This window comes from Lepidochelys kempii, chromosome 1, assembly GCF_965140265.1.
Source record: "Lepidochelys kempii isolate rLepKem1 chromosome 1, rLepKem1.hap2, whole genome shotgun sequence".
Lineage (NCBI taxonomy): Eukaryota > Metazoa > Chordata > Testudines > Cheloniidae > Lepidochelys > Lepidochelys kempii.
The window spans coordinates 75,572,631-75,586,109 of NC_133256.1; the positions used below are offsets into that span (position 1 = coordinate 75,572,631).

General features: G+C 43.9%; 1 long non-coding RNA gene across 2 annotated transcripts in view; it reads right to left on the bottom strand.

The window, feature by feature from the left end:
- Positions 1-908: 908 nt before the first annotated feature.
- LOC140903845 (uncharacterized) overlaps positions 909-13,479 on the bottom strand; it is a 110,983-nt gene continuing 98,412 nt past the window's right edge. The window contains exons 3-4 of one of the 2 annotated variants that reach the window (XR_012156373.1): positions 7,900-8,043; positions 909-1,133 (exon numbers count right to left, since the gene is read on the bottom strand). This is a non-coding gene — a long non-coding RNA (uncharacterized lncRNA). The remainder of the gene's footprint in view (positions 1,134-7,899; positions 8,044-13,479) is intronic. The other variant, XR_012156354.1, reaches the window with a different exon arrangement.

A 13,479-nucleotide genomic window follows, 5' to 3' on the forward strand; every position in this document is an offset into this window, starting at 1 on the left:
TAAAATTAATTCCTAGGTGTATTTCTTGTGTGATATTGCTGTGAATCTGATTCCAATAAATATAGATTCAATGTTTCGCTAGTTGGAAAAAGTTAACATTTCATTAGATATTTACAATTTATTTTACATAGATGTCTGTAAGCACTAACGGTAAGAAGAAAGTCCATCTGAACTTTATCTGCAAAATACCACTTAACTAATTCTTTAACTTGCTTTGATGAGCCAACATTTCGGTCCAATTTTGGAAGAACTAATCTCTTTTCCAAAAGTTTGCATAAAGCACTGAGAAAGAAGTGACTTCGGAATCTAGTGATCAGTCATTTGAGAATTCCACTAAGGCTGGGTAAATTTTTATTTAACAGCGTTGAGAAAATCGGTGTGTACTCATAATTGCTGATGTGACATTCCCCAGAGTACAATCTGGATTGCTGAACAGCTATATCCCCTCAATTCTCCTTTTACACTGCTTCACTGTGAGAGCAACCACTCCTGGCCTTCCTCACACACAGTCTCTGAATTATATGAGTGCTCCTAGCCAGCCACTCCTGAATTACATTGCTGAGAGACACCAGAAAATCCTCAGTCCCAGACTTGTCCCCAGAAGTGTGCTTGTTGCATTGCCTAGCACCCTTCTGGACAATACAAGCTCATAGAAAGTCCATCATTTAATTAATAGTAAATGATATACACAAATCCTATTATTTCAAATGGAGGTTTCCCAAACACTTCAATCCAAACACATTAAAACAAGTGTATTAATGACAGAAAGATAGATTTTAAGTGATTGCAAGTAATGAGATATAAAATTAGAACTGGTTACAAAGAAATAAAAGGTAAAACAAAACTAATACCTAACTTAACAAGCTAAGTGAATTTAAAGCAAAAGCTTTCTCTCACCATATGCTTGCAGCAGTCTGTATGGATACCTTCAGCCAGGACCACCCCCTCAGGTCAATGGTGCTTCCTTTGTCTTTCAAACATTGCTGATGCCTTGAGTGGAGATAAGGGGAGAGAGGTGATTTGCGGCCTCTGCTCCCCAGTTTTATATCTTTTCCTTCTCTCTAGCTGGGGTTCAGGTGACAGCAGGTCTGTTCTTTTGTCAAGATGTAAATTTTAAACTCACACCCTTCTTCCTGTCAAAGAATAGCCATTTAAACAGGTGATAGTTCATTTGATTATGTTGACACATGTCTTAGGTGTTGGCTATCTTTTTGTTTCTGGAGAACTGGTCTGAAGCTCTTTCCCCAGACTTGGAACATGCATTATACAGCAGAATGTCATAATTTTACATATAATGTAGCCACACATATTTTACCAGAAGCACAATTCTCAGCAGAATCTGAGTTTTCAAATGATACTTCACAAGGCATACTTTGTACAAAATTTATCATAGACTTGTAAGGGTGACCATAAGAGTACACACTGTCACAGTAGGAACCAAATGTTCAGGTAGCCTCTTGTACTTTTTGGCAGCCATCAAAAGCTCAAGTGCACCACAGAAAAAAAAGTGCTTAATCTCAGCCCCTGTGATTGGTTTATCTTACTGACATCCTAAACAAAACTTATGCATCAAAAATGTGCTTAACTTTCAAAGCTACAATATAGTGTAGTCTACAAACTCTGTTATATAGCACACATACCACATGAATCTGTATAGAGCCAGGGCATGTATCACTTATAAGATCTCTTTGAGATAAAGGATAATACACATTTTTTAAATAAGGAAGAAAAACACTAGATCAGGAAGGGGAGGCTATTTAACTTGTACAGTAACTGGAGTTCTTCAAGATGTGTATCCCTATGGGTTTACTGGTACAGGGATATATAAGGAGGGAGTGGACCTGCCACCACTCTAGTTCCTTTTCAACAATGAAAGTCCAGTGAAAGACTCCAAGGCAGAGGGGAAGGCAGGCAGGGAGTGGAGCATTCATATACACACACATCAGAAGAACTCCAGTTACTGTACAAAGTAAGTGAACTCTCCTTTTTTTAAGTAGTGTTTCTATCGGTGTTCCACATCAGGAGATTCTCATACAGTAGCCCAATTATGGAGAAGGGTGCCGAGGAAGCGAATTCAGTACAAACTGTAGAACAGTATCACTGAAACATGCATTGGCTCTGGAAGCATGCACAAGAGCATAGTGCTGGGAAAACATTCACTGGAGACCAGGTCGCTGCCCTGAAGATATCTGAGATAGGTATGTTTTTCAATAGGGCTACAAAGTTAGATTGAGCCTGGTGAAATGAGCAATCATCCTTGGAAGTAGGTAAACTCTCAAGGCTCCATAGCAAGTTAAGATGCATTCCGCAACCCATTTGACAGTCCTTGGATGGAAATTGGACGTACTTTCATTCAATCTGCAATCAAGATGAAAAGCCTACGTGACACCCAAAAGGGTGTAGGCCTGTCTAGAAAAAACGCAAGAGCTCTATTACATCCAATGAATGGAGCTTTGTTTCTTCTCTTGAAAAGTGAGGCTTGGGACAGAATGTAGGATGGTGACTATCCTGATTAATGTGGAATTCTGAAGTAACTTTAGGTAGGAAGCAAGGTTGTGGATGTAGTATCACCTTATCATAATAGAACACCACGTACAATGGGTAAGCCATCAAGGCTCCAAGCTCCCCTACCATCCAATCCAAGGTGATGGGTCTGAGAAATAAGGTATAAAGGGACAAATGAATGTATGAACATTTCCCTATGGTTCAAATGGGAGTTTTCTCCAAGCACTGAGGACAAAGTTGATGTCCCATGGTGGAGTTGGCTCCTTAACAGGAGAGAAGAAGTTGAACAGGCCTTTGATAAACATTTTAGTGATCAGGTGAGTGAAAACTGAAAACCCCTTGATGAGGGTGTGAAAAGCTGTGATGGCATCTAGTTGAAACTTAATGGAGCTTAGTAATAAGCTTAGTAATAAGCCTGTGGTTTTTAATTTGAGCAGGTAATTGAGAATGTGTGTCAGACAAGACTTAAGAGGAGATATAGATCACTGGCTACACCAAGTCTGGAAGTGTTTCCATCTTCGCAGCTAAGTGTTGCTTATCAGGGGTCTTCTATTATTAAACAATATTGTTTGTACCTCAGGAGAGCAGGATTGTTCTTTATCAGAGAGCCATTTAGTAGCCATGCCTAGAGGTGAAGTGCTGAGAGGTTGTGGTGGTTGATGGATCCTGACCCCTGCGTCTGAAGACGGTGGAGAGGATGGTGCAGAGACATGCAAACCAGATCTGGGAACCGCACCTGGTTCTTGGACACAATGGTATGAGGGAGGATGACTACTAATTTGTCCTGTTGAAATTTGTTTATAACCTTGAGCAGTAAAGGGTCAGGGGTTAAATGTATAGCGATATGCAAATGACTAGGGCATCTCCTGTTGAGTTGTGGCTGTGCCCTCCCCAGAGCAGAACTGTTTGCACTTTGTATTGGAAGGTGTCATGAAGAGATCTATCTCTGGATGGCTCTAGGCAAAACATATCTCTTGGAATACCTCATTGTTCAGCTTCCATTTGTGGTTGACGTGGAAATACATGCTGAGGAGTATGCAGCTGTGTTCTGCAGATACATCACTGAGATCTGTTTACTGTGTGATATTCATAGATTACATAGTTTTATGGATTATATTAATAAGTACTGGGATCTTGCCCTTCCTTGTTGATTGATACAATATATTTCTGCTCTGTTGTCCAGTATCATTCTGATTGGCTGGCCTCTGATGTGGGGTAGGAAGTTCTGGCAAGTGTAGGTAATTGCTCTGAGCTCTAATATGCTGATATGGAGGATCATCTCCTGAGGGGTCCATTTGCCCTGAACTATGTTTTGGAAGTGTGCTCCCCAGCATATCAGGAAGGCAACTGTAGTGATGATCCCCAAGAGAGGATGCTGCAAGAGCAGAACTCCCACATGCCTTCTATGTATCTTTCCAGCAAGTTAGAGAATCGAGGACCATTGGAGATAAGAACACCTACTTGGATAGACTGTGCTTGTTGGGGGTATAGACAGTTCTGTAACTTTAAGATACCAAGAGTGTAGTCTTGCTAAGGGTGTCACAAATGTACCATCTATAATATGGCCTAGTAGTTGCAGGCAAACCCTTGCTATAGTTTGCGGGCTTTGTTTTATTATTGAAACAAGGTTCAACATTGTGGCAAATATGTCCTTGTGCAAGCATGCTCTGGAAGTGGAAGAATCCAGATAGGCGCTGATGAAGTCTACACATTGAGTGGGTGAGAAGGTAGACTTTTCTGCATTGAGGCAGAGGCCCAGTGAGTGGAACAGAGATAGGGCCATGCTGGTTGTTATGTGTATCTCAAGAAATGAGTGACCTTTCAGGAGCCAATGATCCAGTTTAAGAAGGACAATTATTCCCATCTGGTGAAGATGGACTGCAGCAGCCAAGAGGACTTTGATAAACACCCTTGGAGTGATGGAAAAGTCAAAGGATAGGATGCAATACTGGTAGTTGTCCCTTCCCACCAAAAATGTAGGAAATTTTTGTTTGAAGATTATATGGTGATATGAAAATAAACATCTTGAAGGAAGAGGGAGACAAACCAATCTCCAGGGTCCATAGAGGGAATTACCATTACTATGTTTACCATTCTGAACCAATGACATAGGACAATGAGTTCAAATTCCTGAGATACAGAAAAGATCTCCATCCCCTCTTCCTTTGGAACCAGGAAGTACTGGGAATAAAACCCTTTTCCGACTAAGTCCACTGTGACAGATTTGATCACCCCCAGTGTTAGGAGGGATTGTACTTCCTGTTTCAAGAGACCCTGGTGAGAAGAGTCCCTGAAGAGGGGTGGAGGGTAGGAGGAATGAAAAGGAACTGAAATGGAAGGAGTGACCTGTGGAAATCACCTTCAGGACCCATCTGTCCAGGGTGACAAGCTCCTAGAAGTGTAGAAAATGAGAGAGATGATGCCAAAAAAGGTGGAGAGAGGATAGGTGCAGCATGGGATCTGGAGTGGGAAAGAGTTTTTGACCCTTGGCCAACAGCTCAAAATAGTCATTTTGAAGATTTTGTTGACTGGGAAGTAGCTGTAGAAGATGGCCCTTTCTTAGTAAACGTGGGCTTTTTCCTAGGGGTGTTCAGCCATTCTTATGGGAAAGTTGTAGTCTGGGCTACACCATTCAGCTGACTGTGACCTACTGTATTTTCTCCCTGTGCATAGGTGCATAGATGCCCAGAGATTGTAGTGTTGCCCAGGGTCTTTCAGAGAATGAAGGGTCCAGTCTATGGCATCACTGAACAGCTTGGGCCCCTCAAAGGGACATATTATATTATATACTTCCCAGGAGAGAGTGGAAGACCACAGCCAGGAAGCTTGGTGCATGATTACTGCCATAGCCATGGACCATGCAGCTGGATCAGCAGCATCGAACAAGGCCTGGAGATATGCCTTGGCAGTTGTCTGGCCTTTTGTTGTGAGAGCTTGAAATTGTTCCTTCTAATCCTAAAACTGCTGTTCAATAAAAGATGTAAACATTGAAAAGTGTATTAAATCACATTTTTTCCATCAGGGCTTGGTAACTGGCTACTCTTAACTGAAAAGATGCTGAAGACAGCTTTTGCTGAGGAGTAACTCTTGCAGTAATTTTAGCCCGTAGTCAGATGGCATTGAGCAGGACCAATGTTGCCTGTTCCATTCGTTAATGGCCTCAAGAACCAGGGAGTTGGGCATAGGGTGGGATAAAAAATTACTCCCAGCCTCTGGATGGGATGTGGTATTCTTTGTCAGCCTGTTTGCATATAGGCAGTAGGGTAAATGAAGTTTGCCACACTGTATGTGCTGGGACCAGCAGAATATTGTTGATGGGCAAGGTTATTTTGCCCTGAGGAGATGAATGAAGGATGTCCAACAGAGAATGTTGTGTTTCCTGTATTTCCTCTAACACAGTAGGTAAGTTCTCTTCTATGTAGGGTCTTGAAAGGCCTTGAAATGATTCATGTTGTAGGAGGGGGGAAATTTTGATAGCCCAGAGCCCAGGAACGTGCCTAAACCACTGCCTGCAGCTGGAATACCAATTGTTATGTTCATTACTGAAAGCAGCTAGAAAGGCTGTTTCTGAAGCCTTAGCACAACTTAATAGACCAAGAGGGGATGGGGGAAGTGAGTGATCACGAGGAGTAAACACGAACCTGTGCCCTCCTGACTTGAGCTTTTTCCGAAGCATATGGTTTCGCAAGATGGAAAGGCTGGCAATAGTTAACTATTGCTACATAAAATGCATCTGGTTAACTGCTAGAAAATTCCCTGCCTGACAGGCTGGAAAACTCCACACTTCACTTAGCTTCTGCTCAGTAGTTTTCTTGATGAACAAACTATGTAATACTAACAAATTGGGTATAAGAAGAAGAAATCTGGGCTCGATGGACACTTGAACATTTGGACACTTGGACACCTCTCAAATTCCTCTGCAGATAGAAAACTGGTCACTGGACAGCTACAGAAATCCACTCAAGACATCTCAAGATCCTGGATAAATATGAATCTGGGGTTAATTTGGGGTGCTTTACTAACCTGTTGTGGATGTGTTTAAGTGCTGGAGACTAATTAAAGTAGAAGCTTTGAGTGAAAGCAGTTTTGTTTGTCTGCTTGCATCAACTCTCTATCGGCCAGATGGGCCATGTTTCCATTGATTTATTTCCTGCCATCACCTCACAAACAGGGAAGTGACCAAGAGCTTTGGGTTCAGCAAAACCATTGTAAGATGGTGGGGGAGACATGTCAACCTCATTTGGTGAAGAGGGGAAGGTGGTGTTTCTTCTCTCTCAGATGGCTCTTGCTTCTCTGCAAGACACTGCGGTGAAGCAGGGGCCAAGGGCAATGGTTGTTGCTCTAGATGTGCCCTCTTACAAGATAGTATAGAACACATTGCCAATAAACCCATTGTGGTGGCACATAAGGGAAGGAGCAGGTCCCAAAGGTTGTCCTTGTCAGGGCTGCTGGGTAGATATCCTGCTGGGAGTTTCTTCCTTAAGGTTTACATCAAAGGAGGGAGGCTGGAAGGTAGAGCAACCTTGTACAGACACCTCAGAGGGGCAAGTGGTGTTAATACAGGTAGTTTAGTCAGTACAAGGGTCTGGAGAGATTCCTCTAATTGCATCGGTACAAAAGGTCAATAGCTGGTTGGTTAATGAGACAGTACCAGTGGTTGTGACAGTACTAACTGGAAACATCTCTGAGTACCCTCTAAAAGTTTGTGTGGGACTGCTGATCATGTCAGTACTGCAGGGTGAGTCACTGTAGGTGAAGATGGTAGGATTATGGGGTAAGTAGAGTCAGAAGGTGAGTTGGCATCAGTGTTTCTCATTGCCTTCTCCAGGATTCGAAGGTCTTCAACGAATAGGAATCATAACAGTACTGGGGACTCTGAACAGGGAACCTCAGGAGTCAGAACGTTGGGTGGCATAACAAACAGTACCAACCTTCATAACTGACTACAGAAGATAGTACCAACAGTGATTTCAGCTTGGCTCTGGAGTCTTTGTGTTTTGAAGACACTGAGACCAGTAATGATTCCAGTGCTGCTCTAGGTTGTTTACCTGACAGCTTCTTGGGTACATGGCATGGTCTTCTTGGCTGGTGCCATGGTCCCAGTCTTGGAGAGGACAGGAGTCTCAGCAGAGATCCAGACCAAGGGAGTGACTTTCTCCTTCTCTTATCCCATTATGGAGAACAGGGATCTTTTCATCTTTGAGAGTATGGATGGTTCTGAAGGAGTCCTGGGGTCTTTTCTTACCATCACAGCAGAGACAATTGCTGGTGCTCTTGGAGCCACAAGATCCAAGATACAGCGGGAGAGTTGGACCCTATGGGTCCATCAACAAGACTTTTAGTTTTTCCTCCCTCTGTTCCTTTGAACTGCTTTTAAAATCTTAGAGATCTTACATTTGGAGTATATGTGGGTCTCTCCAAGGCAGAGGAGGCAACCTGAACATCTGTCGATGTGGTGGAAAGAATTTACGCAGGTCTGGCAGGGTTCGAAGCCCAGGGTCTTGGGTATTACCCATTCTCTAGGTTCCTGATGAAAGTCTGAGAAAAAAATAACAAAGATCCAGATCACGTAAATTAAGAGAATGGAACTCTCTCTCTCTCTCTCTGTCTCTCACACACACACACTTGTACTAAATAATAAATAATGAATAACAATAAAATAAAATATAATAATAATAATAATAATAATTAATAATAATCCAAAGAAAGAAAATAAAAGAATAAACAGGAGAGGTAGCAAAGTCTGTAGCTAGCTAATGGACACTGTGATGCTCTGTCTGAAGCTACCAGCAGTTGAGAAGGAACTCCACCCACTACCTATGTTCCATCACACTAAAGTACAAGGGTGCCTGTGGTAAAGGCGCAGATCCGCAGACACAGCTGACAGTCTCTGATCAGAAGTGCCAGGGTGCGTATTGATTCTGATATGGAACACCCATTGGGACACCACTCAGAATAGATGATGTAGGTGGGAAGAGAATGAAGTGTTGCACAGTAGAATATACCACAGTTGCCACTGAAAAAATATTATTGATCATAGGTTCGTACTATAAGTATAGGGAAAAAATAAGGTTTCTCTGTCTGACAGTTAGCAACTGCTGAATTGTGAAAGGTGGCTTGTGTGCATTAAAGTATTTACTTCTACATTCTTGACAATTTCTCTGTTACAAAGAGAAATCTTATTGCCAGTGACCAGACTGAGGCTTTGGCTGAGTGCTGGCAGGAACAAGCTGGCAGGAAACCTCTCTCAGGCAGCAAGTTCATAATGAAATTATTGCTCTGATGCAGAGCTGTATGAACTGATAAGAAAATAACCATCTCTCAAACTTCATTTTTCAATAATTCTGACTTATTTCTTTAGGCAAGTGGTAAAAAAGAATGTGATGGCTTAAAAACAATAAAAATATTATATCTATATAAGATGCATGCAGAGAAATTAAAATTGCAGCCAAACAGCTGATACCACGTATGTGTTCCACAGCTTAATTAAATCTCTCAAACATAGTTTTTATCAAGTGACGGAAGTCACGAAGGAGAGAGAGATTTAAAATTTAGACAACATTAAAGAAAACACTAGCTTTCCTAAACTGTTTCCCTTACAATGTTATGTGTTCTAATAGTTTTCACTAAATTGTCACAATTGTTGAAAAGGTCCAAGAAATAAAACCCAGCTGCAAATGTTCTTATTTTTTTAAATGTTCAGTTTGCTATTAATGTGAGAAGAGTTGGCCCAAACCACTAGTTTTTGAATTATAAAATTTTCACAAAGAAAAATGTCAGTCCATAAATTGCAATAGGCAAACTTTACAATGTCTGCATACTCATGTCAGAAAAGTATGCAAAAATTCAAATAAAGCTTATCCAAATACTAGAACTTCTCAGGCCAGATTCTTATCTCAATAACACTAGTGTTGATCCAGTTTTACTCAATAAAAAAGTCAGTGGAGTTAATCTGGATTAACACTGCTGTAACTGAGATTAAAATCTAGCAATTTATACACGGAATTTGGACCCTAATTATGTAAACATAAATGTATTCACATTAGTCTGATTGAACTTAGTGGAACTACTCATATGAAAAAATGTACATTTGTCTAAGTGTGGCCTTAGGTTAGAGTGTGGCCTTTCGCTGAAAAACTCAAGAGAACAGACTTTGTCCTAAGATTTCCATCATATTTTATTCTTTATTAGTCCAGAAAGCAACTATAAAAACACTTTCTCTTCTGTTGTTTCAGTGCTGACCCAGACCCAAAAACATGGAGATGTGTACAAAGGACAAATAATGAAAAATTAAACCTTCAAAAAGAAAAAAAAAAGAGTTTGGAAGTGATTCTTACATTAAACAAGTTCATCGAAACTTCCCTTCCCAGAATAACAGGGCTTATTATGAAACTGACAGGGTGAATCTCACCTCAGTTCAAAAGGTGCGCTGCTATAAATCTGTGGCTAGGCTCCTTGCCAGCTTGACCTCTGCTGCTCCTCTGGGTCTAGTATGTGTAGCACATAGATTATAATCCTTATGCCTTCCTGGATGCAGTGTCCACAGTTTTGGTCCTAAATCTCTGTCTCTTCAGTCGGAGAACAAATTAACCAAACTCCAAAAATAAGAGACAGGGTCTGCCTGGTTCTTAAACTCTCCTTTCCCAAAATTCAGCTACCAGAGTGGCCTTGCATTACCAAATAGGGCTATTGTTTCTGTCTTTCATGTGGTTAGCACTACTATGGTGTATCTGAGTCTAGAAAAAGAAAATATTTTGTACTTAGGGTATGTCTACACTACGGAATAAGGTCAAATTTATAGAAGTCGTTTTTTTAGAAATCGGTTTTATATATTCAAGTGTGTGTGTCCCCACAGAAAATGCTCTAAGTGCATTAACTCGGCGGAGCGCTTCCACAGTACCGAGGCTAGAGTCGACTTCCGGAGCGTTGCACTGTGGGTAGCTATCCCACAGTTCCCGCAGTCTCCGCTGCCCATTGGAATTCTGGGTTGAGATCCCAATGCCTGATGGGGCTAAAACATTGTCGCGGGTGGTTCTGGGTACATATCGTCAGGCCCCCGTTCCCTCCCTCCCTCCGTGAAAGCAAGGGCAGACAATCATTTCGCGCCTTTTTTCCTGAGTTACCTGTGCAGACGCCATACCACGGCAAGCATGGAGCCCGCTCAGGTAACCGTCACCCTATGTCTCCTGGGTGCTGGCAGATGCGGTACGGCATTGCTACACAGTAGCAGCAACCCATTGTCTTCTGGCAGCAGACGGTGCAATATGACTGGTAGCCGTCATCGTCATGTCCGAGGTGCTCCTGGCCACGTCGGCTGGGAGCGCCTGGGCAGACATGGGCGCAGGCACTAAATTTGGAGTGACTTGACCAGGTCATTCTCTTTAGTCCTGCAGTCAGTCCTATTGAACCGTCTTATGGTGAGCGGGCAGGCGATACGGACTGCTAGCAGTCGTACTGTACCATCTTCTGCCGAGCAGCCATGATATATGGATGGCATGCAGTCCTTCTGCACCGTCTGCTGCCAGCCAACCTTCTAAGGCTAACCTTTTTGTTCCAATAAGAACGATAACTTAGGTGCACCATTTCTTATTGGAACCCTCTGTGAAGTCCCGCCTGAAATACTCCTTGATGTAAAGACACCCCCTTTGTTGATTTTAGCTCCCTGAAGCCAACCCTGTAAGCCGTGTCCTCAGTCACCCCTCCCGGCGTCAGAGCAATGGCAAACAATCGGGCATCTGAGAGCGCTGTCCAGAGCAGTCACAACGGAGCACTCTTATGGGGCTAAAACATTGTCGCGGGTGGTTCTGGGTACGTATCGTCAGGCCCCCGTTTCCTCCCTCCCTCCGTGAAAGCAAGGGCAGACAATCATTTTGCGCCTTTTTTCCTGAGTTACCTGTGCAGACGCCATACCATGGCAAGCATGGAGCCCGCTCAGGTAACCGTCACCCTATGTCTCCTGGGTGCTGGCAGACGTGGTACGGCTTTGCTACACAGAAGCAGCAACCCATTGCCTTCTGGCAGCAGACGGTGCAATACGACTGGTAGTCGTCTTCGTCGTGTCCGAGGTGCTCCTGGCCACGTCGGCTGGGAGCACCTGGGCAGACATGGGTGCAGGGACTAAATTTGGAGTGACTTGACCAGGTCATTCTCTTTAGTCCTGCAGGCAGTCCTATTGAACCGTCTTATGGTGAGCGGGCAGGCAATATGGACTGCTAGCAGTCGTACTGTACAATCTTCTGCCAGACAGGCAAGAGATGAGGATTGCTAGTAGTCGTATTGTACCATCTTCTGCCAGGCAGGCAAGAGATGAGGATGGCTAGCAGTCGTACTGTAACATCTTCTGCTGAGCAGCCATGACATGTGGATGGCATGCAGTCCTTCTGCACCGTCTGCTGCCAGCCAAAGATGTAAAAGACAGATGGAGTGGGTCAAAACAAGAAATAGACCAGATTTGTTTTGTACTCATTTGCTTCCCCCCCCTCCCCTGTCTAGGGGACTCATTCTTCTAGGTCACACTGCAGTCACTCACAGAGAAGGTGCAGTGAGGTAAATCTAGCCATGTATCAATCAGAGGCCAGGCTAACCTCCTTATTCCCATAAGAACAATAACTTAGGTGCACCATTTCTTATTGGAACCCTCCGTGAAGTCCTGCCTGAAATACTCCTTGATGTAAAGACACCCCCTTTGTTGATTTTAGCTCCCTGAAGCCAACCCTGTAAGCCATGTCCTCAGTCGCCCCTCCCTCCGTCAGAGCAACAGCAGACAATCGTTCCGCGCCTTTTTTCTGTGCGGATGCCATACCAAGGCAAGCATGGAGGCCGCTCAGCTCACTTTGGCAATTAGGAGCACATTAAACACCACACGCATTATCCAGCAGTATATGCAGCACCAGAACCTGGCAAAGCGATACCGGGCGAGGAGGCAACGTCAGCGCGGTCACGTGAGTGATCAGGACATGGACACAGATTTCTCTGAAAGCATGGGCCCTGCCAATGCATGCATCATGGTGCTAATGGGGCAGGTTCACTCTCTGGAACGCCGATTCTGGGCTCGGGAAACAAGCACAGACTGGTGGGACCGCATAGTGTTGCAGGTCTGGGACGATTCCCAGTGGCTGCGAAATTTTCGCATGCGTAAGGGCACTTTCATGGAACTTTGTGACTTGCTTTCCCCTGCCCTGAGGCGCATGAATACCAAGATGAGAGCAGCCCTCACAGTTGAGAAGCGAGTGGTGATAGCCCTGTGGAAGCTTGCAACGCCAGACAGCTACCGGTCAGTTGGGAATCAATTTGGAGTGGGCAAATCTACTGTGGGGGCTGCTGTGATGCAAGTAGCCCATGCAATCAAACCCTGATATCAAGGGTAGTGACCCTGGGAAATGTGCAGGTCATAGTGGATGGCTTTGCTGCAATGGGATTCCCTAACTGTGGTGGGGCTATAGACGGAACCCATATCCCTATCTTGGCACCGGAGCACCAAGCCGCCGAGTACATAAACCGCAAGGGGTACTTTTCGATAGTGCTGCAAGCTCTGGTGGATCACAAGGGACGTTTCACCAACATCAACGTGGGATGGCTGGGAAAGGTGCATGATGCTCGCATCTTCAGGAACTCTGGTCTGTTTCAAAAGCTGCAGGAAGGGACTTTATTCCCAGACCAGAAAATAACTCTTGGGGATGTTGAAATGCCTATAGTTATCCTTGGGGACCCAGCCTACCCCTTAATGCCATGGCTCATGAAGCCGTACACAGGCAGCCTGGACAGTAGTCAGGAGCTGTTCAACTACAGGCTGAGCAAGTGCAGAATGGTGGTAGAATGTGCATTTGGACGTTTAAAGGCGCGCTGGCGCAGTTTACTGACTCGCTTAGACCTCAGCGAAACCAATATTCCCACTGTTATTACTGCTTGCTGTGTGCTCCACAATATCTGTGAGAGTAAGGGGGAGACGTTTATGGCGGGGTGGGAGGTTGAGGC